Here is a 20,426-nt window from a genome sequence, read left to right as displayed (position 1 = left end):
ATCAATGGAAGAAACTTGCTGCGATTGTTGTTGTTTTTAGGACAGCGCGACTGCACATGCTGGGACTGGATCATTCAAACCAGCCCTCTGGTTTAGACCATCCATTCTGCCTCCCTGTTTGGCATCTTATGGCTTTATGTCATTTAAGCATTTATTTTCATCTTGTAAGTCATAGTAACTGACAACTGACGTCTGCTTTTGACACTCATTTGCTTATCACACAGAGGCCCCATCTATCTCACACATATACGCTGCCTCTCTCAACAAGGCCTTCTGCAAACAGTTTTAAATGATTTGCATTAGGAAGAGCATCACTCCCCACGAACGCGGTATTGCTTCAAATAAAACCTACTTTTGTCAGGATGAAGGGAAGCAAAGGTTAAGGTAAATTTCAGTTAACAAAGGACTCCTCTGAAAAGACAGAACAGATATCAAAAGAGTTTTTGAGGTTTCAGCTTTACTGAGTAAAAAACTGTAAAAACAGTGTGTGACAATATTGATGAGTCTCACAGCGGCTTGCCAAATCCACTCATGCTTCAGCTTGAAATTCCTTTTCCAAATAAACTCCAGAAATTTCAGGAAATAATGGTGTTAGTTGCGACTGCAGTATTTTGACTGAAATATTTTCAACATGCGAGCTTTCTGAATCTATTTGTAATATATTTCTCATTTAGTGATTAATCACTAATTCTTCTCAGGTAGAATTATGTTCTTTTTATCCTTGCCTCTCTTTTCCACTGGAGCATTATGTAAGTGTGGTAGTCTTACGGAGAGGCAGTGAAGTATATTACCTCTATGGAGAAATGACCTGGGAGTCATACCAGAGCATTATTCTGTATTTTATCTGTCTTCTTTCAGACCACTCTTCAAGATTGGAAGTGGTTCTCTGTTCCGTACACACAGGGGGAACAAGAGCCTTATCATGCTGGCTGCTAGGTCCTGCCTGCCATAGGCAAGGCAGGAAACTGGGATACCTAGAAAGTTCACCTCCAGAGCGTATGAAGGAAAATCCAAAAGTGTCCTGCTAAGCTTTTTGACAAAGAGGGTTTACACCTCCTGTGATTCAGTCCTGCCACTCTGTGTTTGTGCTGCTTACTTCAGAAGGCTGGGTGAGAAGCTGAATGCCATGACAGGTTTAGTGTCACAGAGATATGCACTGATGCAGTCAAAATCCAAAGCTTGCCTTGTTTTCAGTGGGTGGTCTAGCCATGGGAATATCCATTTTCAATTACTGAACTCCCATTTGGCTTGGTAGCTACTAGACAGAACATGCCAGTATACTAGGTAATAACTGAGCCTCAATATCTTGTTCTTGGAATTTTACTACATGTTGAGAAGATGCACCCATGACAGCTCTTTGCTAGTGTTCCTCTTATTTCCTTTTTTACTATAATGTATTCTGAAAAACTAACATTCATCTCCCAGAGTATTCAGTTTAAAGTGCTGCTTTGAGGTACTCCATCTCTGAGAAGTGGCATGTGTATTTGTTTTCTTTCTGTATCTGGAGGAGTGTGTATTTCTTGGATCGGTTTTCTGTATCTGGAGGAGTGGGTATGTGTAAACGGCTTTGCTGTGCACTGGTTGCCCAAACAAACACTGCTCAGGCACGTATACTGGAGCTGCACTGCATGACTGGCTGACAAGGAGATAGTGAACTGGTCGTTTGCTTGGAAGACCGGGGTGGAGGTAGTCTACTCCAGCAGAGGAAAAACCCACATAGTACTTCTGCTTGTAAGTGCCTACCTGCCCTTTGGCTTATCGTTCTCTGGTCATTCCTTCCACTGATTCACCGCTCTCCAGTAGATAACCCTTTTGCTTTCACATCTTCTCCTTTCTATACTGACTTTATTTTCCAAGAGAGCATTGTTCTCCCCGCTGCTCATGGGCCCTGTGGTCATTGTGGCAGTGGCAGGAGTTTCTCAGAATGAGCTCCTGTATCAATTCTCATCTTGTCCCACTATACTCTCAAGAGTGTTTTTGTGCCAATTGATTCTCCAAATATTTAAGCTAAGTAATCTGCCAAGAATGGTGTTAGCAGGAAAAGGATGCTGCAAGCCCCAGAAAGTTAGTTAAAATACCATTATCTTCTGAAAAACAACATTAAATAAAACCTTATGCAGCTCCATGTTTACGCCTTCTCATGACTTCTGAGTTAATTGACATTAAAGATCTAACGGCCTTTCTTCAATTACTTGTTGTGGTTTGTTCTTAGCTATTTGCCGCTGAAAAATACAAATAAAGGAGGTAATTCTGATGGATGGTGGAGTTGTGATGCAGGTTTAGGATTTAGTCATCACTGAGGTGTCTATAGGTGGCTGTGTCCATGGTGAGATTTGGTCTCAAAGAATTAGAAAGTTATATCCTTCTAAGAATACTTTTTTCTTTAGTAATTTCAGTCTGAGTATAACATAGCACATTTTGCATGTGCCTCTTCTCCAGATGCCTTGCTAAAAATTTCCAGACAGAGCTTCACTGTCTGAAGAAGGCATGTCTGTTTTGCAGTTTTATTAGCAAGGAGGAAGAGAGAAAGAAGATTGAACCAAGAGGTGAATGTTTGTGGCAGAGCAGCCAGGCTCCGGAGCTACAATCCCTGTTTCTGGGGGTTTCCGAATGGTGTCGATGTTCTCTGTGTGAGCCTGTTCATTCAGTTCAGAAAATGTTTGGCAGATAGCCACAAATGTTCTGCATATGTGCAACTAAAAGCAGCAAGGGCTACCAAATAGGCAAAATTTGGTATGGACTTTGGATTCTAGGAGTTAAATAGGAACTAAGGATTTATACAGCATTGCAGACACTAATCAGATTGTACAAGTGTTATGAACTATACTTAGAACTGCAATCAACCTGTGTTTCCTCTGTTTACTACTTTTGCCTCCCATTCTGAATCTCTATCAAGATTTACTTCCCTAAGTAAAGGATCTGACTACAAAAATTTCAGGGAATGATTCTCTGAAACTTTTTACCTCCCGGTATATCTGTCTTATGCAGCATGCAGTGCAGTGTGGGCGATTGCATCCCAGAGCAGGCTTCCATGGACACTGCAATTTCCTGCAATTTCTTTGCTTATCAATTCCCAAATGCATTTCACAGCACTAATGATCTGTCCAGTGCCTGGCCAATTTGAGATGTTCTCAGAATGATCATGAAGCGTCTATTAATGACACTTGGCCCTTCCTTGCCTGCCTTTGCTTAGTTCTGACAGGACAAAGTTATATATGCAGGCAGGGGTATCAGAGTTCACTCAGTGAATGGGGATATTATCAGTGGATAATATTGCAGCCTAGCACCATCATGAAAATGTAAGCAGACACGATAGATGATGGTGACTTTGCACAGTATTTTTCTGGCTTCACTACCATTAAAAGATTTGAGACCAAGAGAGCCAAGTACTATCCTACAGCCCTTTCCAGACTTCAGCAGGAGAAAATGAATGTGTAAGTACTACAGCACTGGGTGCTTCCACTGGCAATGAATGAGGAAAATCGGTAGCTTTATAGCCCAAATTGTCTTAATTCGTTATGGGATCAGCCAGTCTTAGCAGGCAATGTTGTTACCACAGTAATGTAATTGAGATAGTATTTATGCTGGTGTTACTATAGGATCCACTGGGGGCTACAAAGAGAGGCAAGAGCTCAATAGCAAATAATCAGGCACATTGGTGGAAATAACTAAATGTTTTATATTACTTCTGACTTTTATGTAAATCTCTGGGAAGTAAATAAAGTAGTCTACTCTGTCCCTGTGTCTTCCAGTGATGAGAATTAGCCCAAAGCAAACTTAGCAGACAAATCACATGTTGTTAGTATTTTCATATTTTTACTGTTCCCGGGAAGACCAATGATTTAGGCAACATGAATGAAGGAACAATGATGTCTTTTCATTTTCTTCTTGCAAGGTATTCCTCAGCAAACTTGAGTATTGACCAGGGAATTATAGAGCATATACTTCTGCAAAGGGATGCCTTATTGTAACTTTCTGATAATTATTCTAATTCTGTCTTAAGTGACATTTAGATATGCTTAATCCTGAATTTTTATAGATTATTTTGCATACAACAAAAAGACGCAAGCAAATGTACTGCAAACTGCAAATTTTATGTCTTTAACTTTTGGGACATGAAGTAATTTGTTTTGCTTTCACTACAAGCTTCATTGCTTTGGTCTATATAATTTCTTCACTAGCTGTTTTTGAAGCATATTCTTAATCTCAAAATACCTTCACTATAAAAATAAAATGCTCATGAGATGCAGTATTAAAATGTGTTTCTTGGTGTTACATGTTTTCCATCTTCATGAAACACATTGTTAATCTCAGGGAAATGTTAATCTTTGGGTATACACAAACAGCAAATCTGTTTTTCTAATTTCATCCTTAAAGAAAATAGACTGATTCACACTGCGAGCAGTGAAGCCTGAAAGTGAAATAGGTTTAAATTTACAGCTAAGCAGTCCATTTTATATTTTGTCTTGCTTTAAAAAAAGATTCATGGATACTTACATGTAATTGTGCACACAGAATACATTGCTTACATAGCTTAAATATCTTTTTCCCTGATTAGAGCTTTTGTTTGTTTTCTGGATCTTAAACCAAAACCGAGGTTTAAAAAAAAAATAGAACTGGAAGGCTAAATGCAGGGAGACTGTCTCAAAATGAAGCAAACTGTCAGGTATCTATGAATATAAATAGTTTTTAGCAAAAACATGTTATCAAGGAGTTCTCTCAACTATATTTGGCATTTTTGGAGCAATAAGAGTGTTGGTGCTTTATTAAAGAACAGTTCTGTGAAAAGGGAGAGTTTGTGGAGCCTCAGCCTGGAGTGTCCTTGAAATGGGAATTCGGAAAAGCATGTTCCTGCAACTGTGGCAATATCCAAAAAACCATTATTATTTTTTTATGGTTTTGGAGCAAACATCAACCAAAAAGCTGTAAATAATCTACAAGAATGCTGAACTGTCACAAAATTATTTATGATGAAAGTGGAGGTTATAAAATATTCATCTTTTTTTTTTTTTTTTTTTTTTTTTATTCGTGCAAGAGAGTAAAATTAAACAAGGTGAACAGCACACCTATTTTCTGTGTCTCCTACTTCCTCTCTTACCGCCTAATAATGATGGGGAAGAGGTGGACTGTAAGCATTTCAGTTATAGTTCTGAGCAGAATTTTATATTGTTACATGCCTCAGAATCTCTCTCAAATTTGTACTTAATCTGATAACTTAGCCTACAAAGCATATGTTCCCCCTCAGCCACACAGAGTATTAAAGACAGAATTACAGGCTCATCTTTATGAAGAAGGAGCTGTATTTTGAATCGAGAGCTCATTACTGTATGTTCAGTCTTGTACCATTTTTGCTTTCCAAAACTTCTATTAGAGTTAATAGGGGCTTCATGTGAATGTGAAATGCAGGATCAGACTCCAAGATGATACATAATGCAAATCTCTTCAACCAGTAAAATACACTGGAATTGTGGGGTTTTGCTCACAGACTAAGTTCTTACTGGTTTATTCAGCAGTCGAGCAGTAGCAGCTTTGTTTTTTTTCCTGTTGTTGTTTGAAGCCTAATGAGCTTACGTTTCCACCACTAATAACGCATGAGTGCTCACCACATCTGTGCACAGTCTGAGAATCACAGTAGCACATTCACTGCTTTTGTGGGCAGTAGGTGTCTTGGGAAGATGACCTTGCTGGCATATAGATCGGTGTTAGTACTTCTTGTCTTCTGATCCTCAAAGAGATGGCGAGATCGTGAAAGACCTCACTGCACAGGCTGTAAATTACATTGATACTGCCCAAACTGCAGGCATCAGGAGCTAAAACAAGGTGAAAGGACAACCAAGAAAGGAGGTTTGGACAAAGCCCACAGCTAAATGCTTAACAGTTTCTGTCATCACCTATCTCCAACACGGGGGGAAAAAAACAGCAGAAAAAGAACCCACATCTGTGTGCATGTCCCTGTTTTTCTTTTCTTCCCTTTCTGTGCCACATTGCCCAGAGCCTTGAATGTGTTAAAGGAGGCCAAATGGGAAGAGGGGGAAGAGGACTGAGAGGGGGTAGAAAGGGGAATCGCACCGTCCAGTCCCTGTGGTGTGGTATATTTGGCAAAGAAAGGGATACCACCCACTTTCAGTATAAGGATCAGGCTGCTGCAAGCATTTATTCGACTGCCAGTGCTGTATTCAGTTCTCTGGATACCATTCCTGAAATCATTTCCCAAACCCCAGCTGTAAACAGAGTTACTAAATGCATACCTCATAAAAGCACTTCCTTATGCAAATGGCCCGTTTTTCTTTTGTGTATATAAAGCCATTTGGGCGTATAAAGCCTGTGGGTGTGCATCGTATTCAATTTGTTTATGATTGATAGACTGTCTTCCAGACCAGAGGAATAAAAAGAAAAGTGGAAGTCAAAGCCTCTGATTTTTATTTCAGTGGTAGCCAGGCACATACATCTGTGTGCAGAATTTGGCACTCAGCAAATCCAACTTTTGCCAAACCAGCAAGAGTAATTGGTGTAACAAGGCTCTCCTGAAATGAAAACATGCACAAAGTCAGTATTTCATGTCTCTGTACCGGACGTTATTTTTAGGGTTAATTTGGGTTATGCAGCTACATTGTTCATAGTTAACACAGGGTCTTTACTGTTCAAAAATTGCATTTAATGAGCACAAATGTTTTTCTTTTTTGTTTGGCAGTGTTAATGGCCAATGGTATGGCCATAGTAGATGCACCATGTACCTGTGTGATAACATTTTCCTGCACCAGACTCCCTAGAGTATAATTCCAGTGCAGATAGTAAGGAGAGAGAAGTCAGGGTGATGCAAAGATGCTGGCTAGATACTAGGGAGGGAGTTTTTTTCTGTCATGTCCATCTTCTCTGTAGATCTGTCACAAAGAGATGCCCTTAATAGACATTACACTATATAAAACATATTGATTGGAGCTAGTTATGTGGCATAGGGATTAAATTGCTTTGTCTAAAATACTTTTTGGAAGTAACATGGGTGTTGAAAGTCCTATCTGGGAAACACAATGATAGATTTATTACTTCTGGAGCATTAATAACTAAGATGTTAGTATTTTTCAAAACATCATGCTTTGTTTATGTTGCAGATTATTTTCATTTACTTCCTGATATTTGTGTCTTTGGGTGTCAGGGGATTGTACTTCCAGTTTTTTCTCTGCAGGCAGAATGGCTACAATTTACACAGAAAAGAGAACTAAGATTCACATGAATCAAGTATTTCAAATACTGTGTGCCTTATGATAAAATCAGAGAACTGGAGACACTCCTTAGGTGTTTGATTTAAAATACTGTGCTGCGGCATTCAGGATTCTCCTGAGGATTTCATGCTGACATGGGAAGGGCGTATTCCCAACTCTTCTCTCCCTGTTTTCTCCCTGATTATCTCTGAAAACAAAGATGGGTGAAAAGGGGAGGGGAAACAGAATTTAACCCTCTCCCATGGGTTTAAGAATTATTTTTGTAGTAGAGATAATTAGAGGATCAGGTTTACCACATCCCGAAAGTACTGGGTAAACATAAAGCTTCTATGAAATGTCTGTGACTTTCTAAGGGGGAAATGGGAAACCCTCTGTTCTCCCTTCCCCAGGATGAATGGGCATGTTAGATACCAGGTTACAACCCCACAGGACACATCAGAGCTCTTTCAATTAGGGATTCAAGTAAGGCATTTTTCTGTGTGACTCATGTGAAAACTGGAAGCTGTACAGTTCAGGCTGGTCTTGCTTTAAAGCAACATTTTTGACAAAAAGAGAGAATACTTTTGATTAAAATGTAATTTGGTTACTAAAGCCTATTTCAGCAGGCTTATCAAAAATCTCTAAAGTTGAGTTCAGACTCAAACATATTGCCACATACCCTGCTTTCACAGGTTCCCTTCCTCCCTGACACTGATCTGACTTGGAATCTTCCTCTGAAACTAAGCTAGTGGCAACATTTTTAAAAATAAAGAAAAGAGGAATGAAGAGAAAAAGAAGAGGGAGAGAAAAGAAAAAAATATGTGTCATCCTTGATTGAAAGAAGTCTACTCTTGTGAGCTTTGCAGCTCAGTTTTGTGTTTTCAAATTGGATACTTACCATAAGCATCTGGCCTCTTGTATGCTCGTGTAACCTCAGCCTAACCATGTCGAGCGTTGGGTGTCACTGAGAGATGTGTCAATGCATGTCATCCCCGCCTTGATGTCTTTACAGACACCTTTACAGAAACAGCACATTCCAAAAACTACTTTAAAACAATTCCTGAACAAATATTAAAGATCCTCTTTAAAGATCAAAAGAGGAATGCCCAGCTACTTTGTCAGGAAGGAAGCGACAAAGGGTGCAGTACACTGAAGGTGTGGGTGCTTTTAAATAATAATGCCAGCTCTAAGAACAGAACCAGAGGCTTGGTCCAGTCACCCCCTGGAACAGCAAAGATGTCTTACCTGACAGTGTCCAATGTGGTCATTGTCTTCTTATTCTTTTTTAATAGTGTATAATCTGTGGTATTTCTCTGCATCAATATCCCCTACATAATGGCCATTCATGCTTTAAAGGCTTTTTAGATAAACTACAGCTATTTAATATTTTCTTTTATATTCAACCAGTCTTTTCCTTTTCATGAAGGAGACCATAGTGATCTAGCGATATAGCCTGGCACTGCTTTGTCTGTTACATGATTGTTATGTTTCCATTTATATCACGGTCTCCTCTGTACTATTCAGATCCAGAAAGAGGGGGAAAAAAAAATCTACTGCAGAGTTAGATTTTCTGTTTGTGAAAATGCATTTGATAGTCGGGGGAGGAGGTGTTTTCATAAAGTTCAATTTTTTAATAAAATCCAATTTCCTTTTCACATCACAGCCACACTATGACAAAGGGATTGCAGCAGGTGCCTTTCATGGAGAGAACATAGCTGTGAAGCTTGCTGGCCTCCTGCTTGCTCACACTCCCTGTGCTGACAGCCAGCCAGGTGAGGCGCTGCTTCAGAGGAGAGGTCCACAGCAAGGGCAGCAGCAACAAGCTGTGCAGGACCAGGGACTGGTGGTCTCTGTCCTCTGCTGCTTGCCTTTCACCATGTGGAGTCCCTTACAGTACTGAGCTGGGTGCTGCTGAAGCAACAGTGCAAACTCTTCATTCCCCAACTGCTCTCACAACCCAGCCTGGCTGGCCACAGTCTCCGTATTTCATATTTGTGGTCCAGCAATCACAAACACGGGGCACTGCCAAGCAATGGGATCACACCTGCCATTCCAGTGGTGGTATTTTACAGAACAGCCCTCCCAGGGACTGAGACCTGTGTCTGCCCCTGCAGGACAGGGCATGGCAGTACAGCAGGGATGACCATGGCCAATCCTTTGTGTTTTCTGAGCAAGAGGAACACGTCAGCCCCTGGTTTGCAACAGGACCCTGACTTCCTCCTTCCACCCTCAGTGCTCAGTTCTAGGTTTGTATGAGGGACAAAGCACTGAATGGTTGATTTTCTCTCTTCCTCCAACTTCGGCTTTACAAAGCATTCCTCATCACATTCTGTGCTCTTCATCTGAATAAGCAGGAATTTCAGTGTTTTCCCTTTCCAAGATGCACTTCTTGTTTTAGTGAGAAGATCTCAGACACTCATTCCTGCGAGTTGATCTGTTACAGTGATCTCAAAGATGGTTGCCCTGGGTAGGCAGGGAATGCTCGTTCCTCCAGTCATGTTTGTACGGGTCTCAAATCTGAATTATTTCACTGCATGGCTTTTTTTCTGGCTCATAAAATGAAACTTTGAGGCTACTGTGCCCCATGTCATATCTGTAGCAGTCCTTTCCGAATCTTGTAATAAACTCCACTAGCCCTGAAAGAATTACCATCAATGTTTTGAAATCACCTGAAGACAGGGCGTCCTGCTGAGCGCTGCATAATAGCAGAGAGCAGCTGCTGTATGCTTCCTTGATACTGTTTTCCCATGTTTAGTAACCCTTGATTGTTGCTGTCAGTTGTACAAGGCTTATAAAAGCTGATTTCTAGTTTCAACTGTGTGTGCATATCTGTTGGTATTGTCTGTATACTTAGGTAATCACTCATGTTGACAGAGAATTTCCCCTGTTCTTCCAGGTCAGAGACCCTCCAGTCATTACATTAATTTTAACAGTTTAAGAGTGATCAACAGCAAAAGCAAAGAACGCCGTTTGCTTTCTTTAAATAAACAGCTCATCTTCCTGCAGCTGCTGTTCCCTCTGCTTATCTCTCTCATATATTATACCATAAATGTATGCTGCCTGTGAGCTCTAACCTCCTGGATGTTTCATAATTCTTTGGATTGCATCCTTGGCAACAACTGTGACTTGCAGCCCATCATTAGGTATGTTGTCCATTTATATGAGACCAGATGCACTGTGTTGGGAAGTTGACAGAATTTATATAGTTCTAAAACCACTACTACACTGAATGCCTTTCGATAAACGCACAGAAAAAAAAAATATCTTTTTTATCAAAAGGATTATTCTTTTAGTCTTCAGTAATATGGATGTTGGTAGGTTTCAGCAAGGCCCTGATTTGGTGGGTTATTTTTAACCCAGCATGACATCAGAAGTGTTACTGAATCATATGAAATGTTTTATTCTGATTTTTTTTTTTTAATTGTATCTTCACATTAATGACACTTCACACAAACAGTTCAGTCTAAACCCTTCCTTCAGGTTAACGCATTTACTTTTCTATCTCAAACTGCCCCAGTTTCTTCTAAAAGCTACGAAACCTTAAAGCAATTTAGCTCCATTCTACCAGTGACAGATTTAACTCTGGACAAATCCATGCTGAATTTGTTAATCTGTCAGATGGACCTTTCAATACACAGCCTGCTCATTTCCCACAGTTTCAAATGCACAGAGCTAGTGCCTTGATATTTGTGTCTGCTTTATGCATCAAGCTTTACCTTCCCATTTGTCCATACCCTTAATCTTCTGAAAATATTTTCAGAATGAATCTTCCCGAGTTTAATATGTGGCTATCTTTCACATACAAGCAGTGTTTTTCTGAAAAAGTTTGTCTTACTTCTAGAAGTCTATTCACGGATAGGATGGACTGTGATACCGAGCAGTGAAATGATCAGAGGGCCAAAACAATAGAGGTGGAAGGCAGAACAAAACCCAGCCAGCTCCTTTTGCCGCCTAACACCTACCAGCCTGTTAGCGTATGTGTATAGCAGAGGAACTCTGTCCAGTTTTGCTGCTGACAGAACAAACACAACTCAGTCCTGCTGTGTTTGTAACAAGTAGAGAATCACAGCTGTAAGCACAAACCTCAACAGCCTGGCCTGAAGAAGTCCTGAGCAAAAGTACAAGCAGTTAAGGCTTCATCTACCTCTGTTCAGCCGATGACATCTCTGGTGGGACTGCCACTCTGGAGAATAATTGTTCTGGGTGGGTTTTTTTTTGTTCTCTACATCTGCCCAGCAGAAAACAGATTGATCCATGCAACTCATAAGCTGCTGAATAGGCCTCTCATGGAAATTACTCTATTTTCTTTGTGGTGTGGCCTGAATTTGAACTAGCCACCTGAATGTAGAAGGATGTGTTTGGTTAACATTTCCAGGCAGATACTCAGGAAGTTCTCCACTCTTTTCAGTTTTGAATTGTCTTGTCATATGGGATATGTAAATTGTGTTCAAATAAACTCAGAATAAAATCTCGTGTTCCTCCCCACCTACATGCATGTACAACCTTTTCATCCACCAGTTTGTGTCAGACCCCTCCCTTTGGCTAGTGGTGTGTTTGTTGTGCTCCCAGAAAACTGCCTGTACACCGGGTGCACAAATTGTGTGGTGAGTGCTCAAATTTAAAGATACAGAATTTACATTTAGAGACAAAAAATGCAGCATGGAGGTTGCTGGAGCCCTTTGCACCAGAGTGACATTTGTTCACTGTAGGCATGAGTGTGTTTATCACATCTTTGTGCTTAATCTGGTGAAGCTGAAAGTAAATGCAATTCTTACAAGCAGGCGTTTACAGAAAAATATATTTTTGCAGCCAGTGTTGGAACTTGCAAGGACATTTGAGGTCTGATTAACCATTTTCTTTCCTGTCATCTACAATCAGAAGATACGTTTTTGTTTGTTTGTTTGTTTGTTTGTTTGTTTTTAATAATAAGCACAGGGCATATTGGACAGCATCAGTAGTAGGGTAGTTTTGATTCCAACCATTGATTTAAATGCACACTACCTGCCAGCAATATAAAGGAACAATATTGGTTGTTTTTTGTGTAAGACACACACTCCACCAAATAAATTCAATATTAATAGCTTGTCTTCTACCACCAATTACTTAAAAGCAACAGGACGTTTTGAGACAAGTATTGAATTGTTATCAAAATGTCTCAATCCCTCAGTTCAGGCTTTGACATGTTCTATAGGGAGTTTATTTCTTTAGCCAGAAATATGGCATTGAGGATTCCACTCAGTAACTTCCCACTCAAGTTATAGATTTTCTGTCAGAAAAAATAAAATCATGCTTGTATACAGCTACAATTAAAACATATGGCTCTGCTTTGGCATCTGTTCTTTTTTTCTATTTAAGGACTTGAAAGTGTATAATAAAATGGGCAGTACTGTGACTATATCTAGTTAGAGTTAGGGATTTTACACTGATATTACTATAACCTCTCCTTAAGAGCTATAAAAATAATTCTTTACTGTTGATCTGTAGATCATAGTTTCTTCATGTAATCTCTAACACTCAAATTAAAATGTGTTGTATTAAACTCATGGAAGATTAAATCTGGAAATGGTATTAAAGTTTGTTGTAGAAATACTGCATAGTTAAGCTGAAGACTTTCATAGCCAGTTACAATTGGAGACTCCATTTGCCCCTTTGAGCTTTCTAAATTTTTTTTTTTTTGTACAAGTAGTATATATATATATATATTTTTTTGTACAAGTAGTATATTTGTAGTGGAGGTGAAGAAATAAAATCCTCAATATCTACCTAGGCTAAATTTGGAGACCAGAAAAGATGTCTGAAAGCTGCATATAACTTATTATTCTAAGGCATATACAAAATCTCTGTGAAGTATGTGCGTTCTAAAATAAATTTTGTTTTCCATTTTGATGCCATTTTTACTTTTCATGTTCCAGCTTCTGAGTTATCAGATTGAGTGTTATAGTGTTATGGACACAAATATGGAAAAGATCTTGGTTGTTTGGCAGTACCTTCACACTCACTGATCAAACACAAAGTGCCATCTGATCACTTTGACAAATCACAGCAAAGAATGCAGTTTACAGTTGAATTATCAGGAGCCACAGAGCAAAATATGTGCTAACATATTCATCACATTGAAAGATGAATACATTTGAGGAAATCATGATCTTCATATTGATAATCTATGAACTGAATTTCAGGCTGAATTTAGTGAATAAGTTACTCATGAATTATTTGCTCAGCTCTGAAAACCATGATGAGTCTTTTCAAAGTAGCTGTGAATTTTTTGATAAGTTTGAGTCTTGAAAGCATCTAGTTTGGATTGAACTGTATATTCACATTTGATTGGAGTCTTTTTTCAGTAACAGGCTAATGAGAGAACTAAGAACTTCTGCTGCTAAGAGACAAATCCTCCCACTGAAGCTGTTGGGACTTTGGCCACTGATTTAGTAGGAACAGCAGTCCCTTGCAGGTCCCCGCAGTGGTCTGGGTGCAGCACTGGCTGAGGGTTCCACTAGAAACCAAAAAGAAAATTCCATCAAATGTGTTTCTTGTGCATATAGCTTTTTGTGATACATCATAGTAACAACAATAATGATAACCCATCGACAATGCCTGATAGGGGCAAACATTCTCATTAAACAATTTTGAACTATTGTACTGATCTATTTTCCAGTTAAGGAATTCAGTGATCCAGGAGGCTGTCAAAACAGCTGCTTTGTGACTATTACATACTGCACAAAGAGACCAGTTCTCATGTTTTAGGGCGTCAGGTAACGGCCTGCATAGTTCAAGGCAAAAGGTCAAGACAGAATTCTGCACAACTGACTACAGTGACCATGGGCATGTTTACATGAGCAATTAGCCATTGCCTACTGGGACCTGGAGAAAATGGAGCAGGAATACAGCACCTATGGGGAAATTCCTACCTTAGTCTGCCACTGCTTCCCACTAGTATGTGGTACATCTTGCATCTCTATGGATCTGTTATTTAAGTCATAACACCAGGGTCTTCCATCGGCAGATTTCTAAGTATTTTAGTAAGAGTTTCAGTCTCACGGTACTTTGCTTCATCTGTGGGGAACCTGAGGCACCAAGTGACGTGACATCACTGAAGTTAAGGAGACAAGGCAGGAAATAACAACCCATGTCTCCTAAGTCTCATTCTTTTGCTATCACCATCAGACTGTATGCCCTATGCTATTGAGACCCCATGACCCACAATCATATTTTGCTGACATTTTCTTTTTCTCAACCAATATAGTGTTTTCTTTTTCACTCTTGCAGCCCTGTTTCATGTCCATTTTTAAATCCATTTGTACATTACTCCATTTGTTTATTACAGCTGATTCAAGAAAACTTTTTATTAACTTACTATATGTATATATAGGCTTATATATAAAATTCACATTTGAAGATAGTAAATAATTGTTTTTCTTTGTTTGTTTATTTGTTTTTTATGGCAGCACAGTTTTGGCCCTGAGGTTCTTAAATCAGTTATGTCACTTTATGGCTTTCAGTTTATATATATTGGGTGTTCCAGTCCGACATATTTTGAGTGTAAGACATACAATAAGTGCTCAATCTAAAAATATAGATTCATTGCTATGACTCAGAGAAAGAGAATTACTATATCATAAATTCTTGGTAATCTGTCTTTCCTAGGGCAGCTACGGTTTTTACCATCTGCTCATATATTGACTTCTCCCTCTTGGCCAACGTGAGTAGTCAGCTCCCTGAAGCAGCAAAGATTTTCATTGTATTAATGATTAGAGATTATGTGATTGGTGGAGACACAGACAACGAACATATCAAAAGTCTTTCGTTTTCAAATGCTCTTAGATTTTTATCTGTGTGTTCTTGCAAAAATTTATTAATTTATTAATTTAATTAATTTATTGTCCTTCGTGGACGCACTAACTTCCAGAAGATTCCTGTCTTGCTACTCCCCAGGGAAAATCCTCTTTTCTTCTCCACTATTTTTGAAAGCTATCCAAGATGCTGCTTTGTGTCTTTTGCACACTACTTCTTTGGAGAGAAACTAGATGAGTATTTAGCTGGATGCAGATTAAATGTAGTGTTTCTCAAAATGTGATCATGGCCATTGATGTATGTTTTTTCAAAGTAAAGCAGTTTTGATTGTTGATATTGTTTAAGGTGTAGCTGGGAAGGAATGAAAGTTAGGTGTTGGAAATGAGTGGGAGTTATAGGACAAAAGGTCATAATACAGCTAAAGGAGAAGGATGAAAAGGGAGGATCATGGTGGGAATTGCTCCATATTACTTTCCAGGGAAAAGTTACATCTATATGGAAGCTGTCTAATGAAAGTTCAAGGGAAAGAGAGAAGCAGAAGAGACAAGTCAAGCATTCAAAGGCCCGGTTTGAGTCCTGGAGTTTGAGTCTTATTCATATACTAAAAGTGAGACCTTAGCAGTGAGATGGAAAGAACACAAAAAGCTAGGAAAAAGAGCTGGAAGTATGTTTCGCTTAGCCTGCTTTTTTGGTTTAACCTTGCAAGGGTAGGATTTGGCTGTGGATAGATGGCTACAATCACATGAGCTTGTGTGAAACAGCTGGAGGAAAAGTGGAAAAATGTAAAAAAAGACAAAAAATGGTATTTGATAACACCTTGTTTTAATAGGTGAATATTGGGTCTGGAGAGGTCTTAATAGAATATTTACTGAACATTAAATGTGAAAATTTGCTAAATGATCAAGTCTCTCCATGCCCACTGCAAGTTTGTCACGGTAACTTTGGCCCTGCAGGTAATTTCTGTTATGTATTAGTCTTGTTTTTAATCAGAGTTAAAATGAAAACCTATGTGCATAGTACCAACAGAGCAGAGAAAGATTTTCTATTTTGTCTATTTTGGTGACATTTTGAAGAATAATGGGTTTGGTTATGTTTATTCAAACATAAAACTGTTATTTCCTCCAATCACTTTGTTCACAGTGGATATCTGGGTTGCCCTTTTTATCTATTTTAGATCCCAATTCAGATATTGAAATGAATTTATCACAATATTCCCCCAGCTCATACTATCCTTACGTAAGCATTCTGGTGAGCAAGTTTTACTAGGTGGAATGTCTGTAGAAAGAGAATTTTAGATTCTGGTATAAGTACGTGTGGTAACCAAATGTTGTCTTTATGTGAACAGCTGCACCCCAAGTGCTAACCAGCTATTGTATCACAAAAGCTGTGATTTACCTGGCAGCTGGAAATCAAGATAAATATATTAATGAGAGAATTTCTGTTATTAATACTTAATATTTCAGATTGTGACTTTTTCCCTCTTAAAATAGTATTAATTTCATTTTAAGAATGAATAAACTGATAGAAATATCCAGTAACTTGTGCTTATTTTGCCACAAGAAGCCAAGTCCATCCCATTATTTTCCTAGTTCCAATTCCTTTGCTTAGACAACTAGAACGTAGGCCTGTATCTGTCAAAGAAGAGAATTATTAAGTAAAAAGAGTAAAATTAACGGCATTTCTCCTCTCTCTCTCCCCCCCCCCCCCCTCTTTTTTTCTGAAGAGGGAGAACTATTCTCTCTTGAATCAATTCTTTGAATTTGGCCTCAAGTTAGTATTAATTTCTCCAAGTGTTTTTCCTCTGGAAGCTTCTGTATACTTGCTAAACCCAGGCTGCCTGTGTGCACATCTGGTCTGTGAGTGCATCTGTCCCTCATCGTTTTAAGGCACAGAGCGGGAAGTCCCCAGAATGGTGTGGGGTCTGTCACCAAGATGCAGTTTTCATGTGCCAGGTATCTTCCTGATTCTGGTTGTAAGTAGTGAGAATCAGAAATGGCTTTACTGGTTCTCTCTCTCCTCTCTCTCTTCTCTCTCTCTCTCTCTCTTTTTTTTTTTTTTTTTTTTTTTTTTATTTGATTGCATTTAGGCAAAAATACTCTTTTCATTTACTCGTACTTCTGCGTCACATGGCTTGTACCATGTACCATCTCCTTGAGAGCTGCTTGCTTAATGTTAAGATTTAATACTTGGTGTGCTAGTTTGCAACTTTGTTCAAGTGCCATGGAAACAGCATCCTTGTTGTATGTGAGACAAATACGTGACCCATGCCACTCTAAAGCATGATGTCTTTTCCTTGTAAATCTTCAGGTGGATGTTGGCTAAGGGAAAGTGGGAAGCAGACTGCTTCTTCTTCTTAAGGAAGAAACACTGACAGTGGCTCTGAAGGCTTCTGTTGAAATGCAGCTTGTGTGCCCCTTACCTGGCCACAGCTAGAGCCTGCCAATGAAGTCTTGTCTCGTTGCACCTTGTAGTCCTTAATAGAAAGGCAAAACCATTCACAAGGCAGGGGAGACTTTGTGAAGTGACTAAGATTATTTCTCTGACACTAACTAGCAACAATTTCAGTTTACAATGTGTCTTTATCTTAGTTACACCTATAATCTGAAGTGTAATAAGGAGTACTTTTGGATGTTTTAGGAAATTATGGGCCATGTGGGGCAAAGGCACTGTATTTTTGCATGTTCAAACATGCAGAAAACAAGGAGGGAGTAAAGACTTCCAAAGTAATTTTGTAAAACATGGGAGTGAAGAGCAAATATGTTGAGCCACAGATGATTGTGGATAGAAGTGGCTGTTTTAATGTACTCTGAAAAGGCCGTTGCCTGAATGAATAGTACTTCCTGAAAAACTGATATAGTGTTTAATAACCCGTAGGCTTTCATGTCTCACATTGCAAGCTTTAATAACCTATTACAAAAATTCATGGGACTAATTCCCTTCTGTATATGTACATTGAATCCTGAACAGCATGTTGAATAACATACACAAAGTTATGGTGAGCAAAGGAAGTGCCTAGGTGGATTCTTCCACTGTGGTCTTCAGAGTGCCGATGGTTACACCCATAGAACAATCAGAAATATAAGTACCTACTTGTTGTTTATCTCCTTTATTGGCAGATAAATCAGGTCAATATTGACTTCTTTAGTAAAGATTATTCTTATTTCACAGATGCGAAACTGAGGCCCATAAGATCTCTGGGGTCCCCCTGCAATTCTTTGTGCACACTGCCTGCCTTCTACAACAAAGATACTTTTAGAACAGAAGCCTCCTCTAATTAAATCCATTCCTCCTCCCCTACACACAGGAAAACTACAAATGCCAATGGGGCTACAGGAACAGGAATTGTGAATTACTCAGTGCAGCAGATTTGCATAATTTGGGGTTTTCATTCCTTTTCAATATCTGAGTTCTATTATCTGAGCTGACTTGGGGTCGAATGCCTGAAGCATTTCATGCACCCAAAAGCAACATCAAGGCCATAGTTGTGATCCTTTGGGAAATAAAAGCAACATATTCTCTGCAGAAGGATCACAAGTTTCTCTGCCAACTGAAGAGATGCTTGTGACTTGCCACAGGACAAAGGGGAGAAGCATGGGATAAAAATCTGTTGAACTCTGGGTCATGATTCATTCGTACACTTCCCAGAAGCTGAAATGACATACAAACAAACTGAACCAGAGCTCTCGCTGCGGAGCCAGGAGGGGCCAAGGGACTTCCAGTTTCTCCTCAATGTTGTAAATGAGGTTTCTGTCCCTCTAGCTCTGCTTTCATGGTTCTCCCAGGGAATTCTCAGGACCTAGGTAAGCATTCTCTTCTATCAGACAGAAGGAGAAGAAGCAAACAATCTCTCAATAAAAATACAAAAGAAAAAAAATCATAAGCATCACAGAAGCTTTGCAAACAGAATGGCATAAAGCTTACCAGGCTGACATGCCAGCACTTCCCCAGAGGAAATACTGGGAAAGAATTCAACATGGAACATTTTTATATCTGAAGGGGAAATGTGGGGCATAAATCTGAACCATTTTTTTTGTTTGTTTTAAGCAAACATACTCCAGGAAACTTACATATATAAGTTAAAAAAAAAAAAAAAAAAAAAAAAAAAAAAATAAAAAACAAAGCCCCAGTGAAACCCATTCTCACTGTTTTACATAGACAAAATGGTGAAAGCAAATCTTTAGCTAAGGCAACAGTTAATGACATAGTGCCACTGCAGATCAGGCAGGCCAGAGAGGTGTTGTGCTGCTGTGGTAGGGAGAGGAAGGCTGGTGAGGAAGTGGTTAGAGATACTTTGTGGACATGCAGCACAGATGTGCCTCACTAGAGGGATGAAGAAGATATGGGAAGTTAGCTCCTTGGGGTGTTAACATAAGATGAGAGTGCTTCCTGGTGGCTTGAGTGCATGGGGATGGTTCCTGGGGCTGGAAGGCTAGCAAATGGCCAAGGGGCAATTAAGAGTTGGTTGTTACTCCCCAGCCTTACATCATGTTCCCTAAATTTGCTACCTAATCATGTGTATCCAAAGTGTCCCACGAAATGGTTTCAGTAGGCAAGGAAAAGTTTACTGCTAAAGTCAGCTGCGTTTTATACTCTAAAGTATTTCTGAGTACTTGGTATGCTCTTACATGAAGAAAAATAATCATGATCTGGATTTCCAGCTACAGATATAAGTAGCAGTAGTGTATTATCTGCAGTTGAAAGACTCCCCATTTTCCATTGGAGCAAAATATAATGAATCTCATTAAATGCTGATATGAATGTGTGGGAATCAGAACGGAGTCCGTCATGAACACTTTTCTGTGCAAAGTTGAAAGACACAAAGACTGTTAACATATTACTAAACATATTGTTGGGGCAAAATTTTACCTCAGTAGATATGAATTTCAAAAGCCAGTGGTGATGGCTTTTTACTACTTTATATAAATTATTTTTTTATTTAGTTATAATAATTGTATCTAAAGGCAATAAAGTAATGTAAAAGTGTCTGACTTAGAATCCAGGGAGAATAAAGTTTCACTCAGCTAAAGGCTGTCAGATACAAGGACAAATCTATAACAGTATACTACAGGATAGTAGCAAAATAGAGGTCTCCATTTTCTTGGGTTTTATTTTAGTTTTGTAATTATGTAGAAAGAGTCTTTCCAAATCAACTCATTTATGATTCATGTTGAACAGTGAATTACTCTAGTACTGTATTCATTTCTTATTGTAGAACAGTTCAAATAGGCCACACTTTACCTAGGAAATAGCTAGAAAGCAGTAAAAAGATTTTTTTGGGGGGGGGTTTGGTTGTGCGTTAGGTTGTTTATTTATTTATTTTTTACATGGGAGAGACAATCAGTATTCAACTCCTTCCATTCTTGTTGGCTTAGTAATATTTGTCTGGATCAGTTCTTCTGGGAGGACGTGTGAGAGCAGGGTAGGAGGGTAGTGAGA

Source organism: Aythya fuligula, chromosome 11 (genome assembly GCF_009819795.1).
Source record: "Aythya fuligula isolate bAytFul2 chromosome 11, bAytFul2.pri, whole genome shotgun sequence".
In the NCBI taxonomy this organism is placed as follows: Eukaryota; Metazoa; Chordata; class Aves; order Anseriformes; family Anatidae; genus Aythya; species Aythya fuligula.
Note: the sequence above shows the minus strand (reverse complement) of the source record.